Genomic DNA, 6,000 nt, shown 5'->3' on the forward strand with positions numbered 1-6,000 from the left:
CATGAAAAACAATAAAATATAGATTTTTTATGCATAACATGTCGACGAGTGTCACGTTGGAGTTGACAGGTCACTTATTCGATGTAGAGACAATGCTTTGAAGATATGATAAGTGGTGTCACTGCAGATACCATGAAAAGTGATATTGCAGAATGGAAACTGTATAAAAGATGTCAACAGGGACAAAAAGGAAGACTGGTAGAGTTTATTTGCTGTTCGGTCTCAAGGGTGGATTACTATAAAGAGCAATGGAAGCCAATTTCTGATGCCTGCCAAGATACAGTCAGAATAAGGAAGACTGATGTAGGTCATTTGATTACAGTTGCGAAAAGAAGAGAGACATTAGGGTATCGAAGTTATAGATGTCGTGAAACATTGACAAGGACAGATATAGACTATACAGAGCTACCAACGACAATAGCTGTAATCATATTCAGAAGAAAACAGAAAGATCTGTACTCAGTTCTTATCTGCACTTAAATGGATGATAACTTACTTCAATCTTTTCCAACAACAGGGACTGCTTTTCAAAACTATGGTGTTCATATGTAAGATTAATATGCAAGAGCAGGTTCGAGATATCACGATTTCTTTTGATGATGACGACAGCTGACAGATAAACTTACACTTTCGTGAGATGCAGGCTAATGAATACTATGGGGAATTTTATAGTTGTCTTGATGATTTAATTCAAGTGATTGTGTTCTGGTGTTCTATGTTCTTGTTTTTATTTTCAAACAAATGGATTATTAAGACCATGAAATGCTAACAATACCATGGAGAATATATAAGGATGAAACATACTACAACCAAACGATGACATAAACTGCATCATGCAGCTGTTTCAAAAACGGATTATCACCTTAAAGAATGGACGGCTTTGACAATATGGTCGAGAAAATGACAGCAAACAAATCCAAATAACGCAAAGAACAGAATGAACAGAGAGTTAACAAACTGATCAAGAATAATAATCAACATGCATACAAATCATGATCTTGGATCATGCAGTGCTAAAATTACCATGAATTCAAAATAATACAATTCTTACAGACTTTATTTTTTTCAGTTTTTTTTTAATTTAAACAACCACATATATACGTATGTAACTGTTACTCCTTATTCTTACCTTTTTGACATATGGATAATCAGAGTTTACATGTATATATATATTTTATGTATTCTATTGTAATTCAATTTTTTTCTCTCTTCGGCAAATAATAATTATTCATGTAAAATATATTTATTCTTTCAAAAACACGATCCCTTGTTTGTAAACACTTTAATCATTTTAACTACAATTAACCGGTTCATCACGTGTGAAGTGAAATGGTGCATACTTTATGTTGAACTCTGGTGACAATACATTTAAATCATCGATAATGTTGCTGCGGTAAACTTTAAGCTCGGGTATGCCACCAAGTTGATAAAACAGGTTGATTTTAAGGCTTGTTGAAAAAAAATCAACATAACGATTTTAAAGTAAGAATTTGGACGACCAGATATTTTATCATATGGAGGAGTTGACATGTCAGCATTCACTGTTCCCCGAGGAAGATGGTATCGTTCAAGAACGAGGGAAGCTGCATTAGGCATTCTGTGTTATAATTGTATATTGGGAAAAATGTATTAATCTCAAAAATCGTTGGGAGAACATTTCCTATAAATAATTTGTAACTGATTTTCAAACATTCATTTAATTATATTGATTTACGGGGTTTGACAGGACAGCAAGTTGTTAATACAAAAACAGTAAAATAAAACGCATGATATGTACATATATATTTAAAAAGATATATATCAACGGATGTCAGTCTATAGAATTCGTTATGAGCTATCGCAAAATATAAATCTAACAATGTCTTTGTTTGTGTATAACTACGCCTAACAACTTTTGTAACGAGGGAAAATGCTGATGACATTTACTAAACAAGATATTATGTCATTACAGTAAAATGCCTGAATAAAGCCACGTTAGCATGACAGCCACATGACATTACTGTACTGATAACTTGCCAACCTTCCCCTAGGCGGACGCTGATATCTAAAATTAAGTGCAAGGTTGTGCAAAGTACGGTTTTAGGAATAAATAATGATTTCTAGGAAATAAGGAAAAACATATATTCTAATTACGTTCTGTAACAGTGAGTAAAATGAATCTATTTTGGTCGGCTTTAATTTTTCAAACACCATGAGTCGAATAAAAAAAAAACCAAGAGATTCCAAGATAAGTTACCTTTTACGAAATGCAGTCGGTGGCAGAGGGTTTGATGTTTTAATGCTTTGACTATCAGGTAACAGATGTCAAAGATATTTCAGGAATCCTTTCTAACTGAAAATGAAATGTTATATATATAATTTATGTTAACAGGGTTAGTTGTACGGAAGAAAAATAAAAAAGTAAGAAGATACAGAATGAAAACGAATCAGTTTAAATCGCAATGGGTGAGGCGAAAGCGAAATGAACACGAAGATGAAAGTAATCATGAGAATTCAAGTAGAAAGAAATGTAAATTAGGTCATGCCCTTCTAACGTGTTTCCTACCATGCCAGGGATATGAAACCGATTTTCATATCGAACAAGGAAACTTGTTCTGCTGAAATCACCATAGCTATCTTACTTATGTTTATCAACCTACTTTGATGAAACAGCAGTGGATAACCATTACGGAATTTGTGATATCGGGAACTTACCCTAAAATGTCAGAATGAAGGTGCGAATTTAAGGCACACACGAACGTGACCATCACATATTTGGTAAAGTATTGACAAGTAAGTAAACACAAAAAGCATGCTTTTGTCTGGTATTTCTTATTAACTTCCTATTTTTTTTATTTTCAAATTTTTGATATCTTATATTACTATTATTATTTTATAATCATAGAAACAACAAAATATATTCACTATTTGCACCATTTGTTTGTTAACTCATCATTTGATATCGATTGATAAAAGACCAACATCACACCCATCTAATATATATAAAAGCCTTGTCTTTCCATTTATCTAAATAGAAAAAAGCAAATGTCAGTTACAAAGCGTTGACATACAAATATAATTTTTTGAAATCTTTAAGATATAATGTCAAATATCATTACAAGCAAAATAAAAGATAACAGAATAAGTTACTATCATTTCAGGAGGTCCAAGATTTCGTCATGCCTTACAATGGCATAGTTCCTGTTTATTTAAGAAGTGATGTACGGATGATATTAAATAGTGTCTTCAATAATAACAAATATATTTCACAAGTAACATTAATAATAAGATATTAGGCACACGAGTGAAATATATTTATCACTGAAGACACTATTAAATATTCTACTTATTACATTTTCACAACCAAACTAGTCAAACTACGGGCATGTTTAGAACAGATGTAAAACGACAAAGTTGACTAGACTTTTCGCGGACACTGCTAACTCAATATAATTTCTCAATACGCCACAAAATATAGTCCGTTTGTTGAAAAAATCTTTAAAAATACGTAAACACGAAAATGAATTTCAATTAAAATATCTTTACATTTTGACATAGAAAATGTTACTTATTCATGTCACTAAGAGACATAATTTGCTGTAAAACGTTCAAAGAGAGTTTTACCTGCGACAGGTTACTACGAAGATGGAAATATACCAGCAACCTACAGTTGTCGCTGTTTATTAGACAAATCCGCTTGAAATGTCTAACGTGTTAGCTCCACATTCAAGACGTTCGGTTGGGGATTGGATTTGATCTCTAATAAGATAATTTGCTTTGCATTGTTTGAAGACTTTCACGGAAATAAACATTTACCATGGAAAGGAAGGTCATGTCACACGTAAACAATCCATTCAGATGTCTGGTTTTGTGTGTTCATTTTTTGTTTGTTTTTGTTTTGTTTATACGGTAGTTTATAATTTGTCAATTTCATCAGATCATTTGTCATTTCCTTTTTTCATTGGCGTAAGTCTGCAAAAGTATAACTTTTTCAAAGTACATTTCATTTATAAGAATATTTGATTTCCCCACTATTTTCACTTCTATATCTCATTCAAAACTGAAGAAATGTCCTGGTTCTCTTGGTATGAGAAAGGTGAAAAGTGGTACAAATACATGTCCGTAAACTACACTGAAAAAATATGTATTAAACAATCCTAAATGTGTCGAATTTCTCGCTCACATATAGTTATCTACTTGTATTGGCAACAATGTTTCTAGGTGATGATCTGAGAGTGTTCCTATCAACTTTGTCTGTGGTAGAAAATTTTGAAATTCCAAAGCATAACCTGAATGGTATACCGTTTAAAGCATTAAGACTTTTTTTCTTCACTATATCAGAAAATCAACCAATCACCTTTATATTTCTTAACAGAGCTTAAATACTTGTTCAGTCATTTTCGTTGTTTTAGCAATTGATAAAAAAAGTCAAAGAAATCATATTAGTACCAGACAGATTCAGTCTGCTTGTTCTCTCTGTTTCTTATAAAAGTGTATTCATAATAGGTTACCGAAAAATGGATTGCTGAATAAACGTCACTAGATTCTACATAGTTATGGTGGTCTGTGGGCCATGCGTTCACCTACCGTTTCAAACACCATGTAGTAGTGCAATGTGATAAAGTACACAAAATACCACGATCGGTGCCAAGTACAAGTATTAATCCGGATAAAACAATTGTAGGCAGTAAATAGCCCTTATAGAAACCCTATAACACCCTAGGGAAGACAGCTTTGATGGAGGAGAGTGTTATCTAGGAGAAATCGGAGAGGGGTTCTGTATACGGGTACATGTATGATGGCAAATGTACCCTCGAGATCCATTTGCATTTGTTTCCTCTCCATGATTTTAATTATTTTACAGACCCCTGGCCCCAGTTGCTCACTATTAAGTACTAACGGTATTAGCCTAATGATAATACGTTGTTCATTACAACCAATAACAATATTGCTTGTACTAGGGAGCTCATAAGGAACATGAAGGTTGCTATATGTCTGATACAAAGTTTGTACCAACTATCAAGCAAGACTATATCGTAATCCATAAGGTAGATAAAATTGTAAAAGTTTGGGAATGCAGTATGATGATTCAGTGAACAATAAATGTTTGTGCCGGGACTTGCCAGCTTCAACAGAAGGAATCTTGAGGAATATGGCGATTTCCCATTTTTGAGATGTAGTTTTGTTTCTTTTGTATTTTCTTATTTCGTCCCACATTTCAACTAAATCAGTTAAGACACTGACCATAGAATCTGTACTTTTATGAATTCATTGATTGGAATCAGAATCTCACTTGGTTCTGTTCCATGTACAGGGATATTTCAACCCGATAATATGAATTTAGCTAGGCAGCACGAGGTCTTGATTATTTTTCTCATATACTAAAAAAAAACAGTCGCAAATTGTCAGCAGTCGTAAAACCCTTTTTATCGCGTTATCAGTGCCCTATGTCTTATGAAATGTGCGTCGGAATCGATGACGTTATCAATTTTGCGACATGGCTACAGTACATAAAATGATGACGCTACTCCTTTGTTAGCATGTATATCCGTTTGAAATCCTGTCCCTAGCAAAACCAGGAAGGGATCACCATGTGAACCACAAGTATATGCGAGAAATGTCTCTCTCAAATATCAATCGTCTTTATCAACACTTCATTAGCAAAATCACATTTTCACTGGAGGGAGCAGACAGTGACGATACCAGATCCCAAGGTTATGATGATAATATATATGATGTACAGCCGGTGTCTCTGCGTCGATTCAACTTAAGAAGTCAGAGATTGGAAATTCCTCTAACCCGTTCTTATTACCATGTCCAAGTTCTTTCATGTAAACATGTCTTCTGGCCAGGGTATCCCTAGTCATGTCAAGCGTAGATTTGGGTGTATTCACGTGCTTTGAGCAATCTCCTGATCCGGTGGTGCCAACTTGATCTTGGTAAAGGCACAAAACACTTCACGTAAAGGATGTCACAAAGGTAGAAGACATGTTTACTGCTGTGGTTTTCACAAGCCTAATA

This window comes from Ylistrum balloti, unplaced genomic scaffold (assembly GCF_031769215.1).
Source record: "Ylistrum balloti isolate Yb309-2 unplaced genomic scaffold, AGI_CSIRO_Ybal_v1 Utg369876, whole genome shotgun sequence".
Lineage (NCBI taxonomy): Eukaryota > Metazoa > Mollusca > Bivalvia > Pectinida > Pectinidae > Ylistrum > Ylistrum balloti.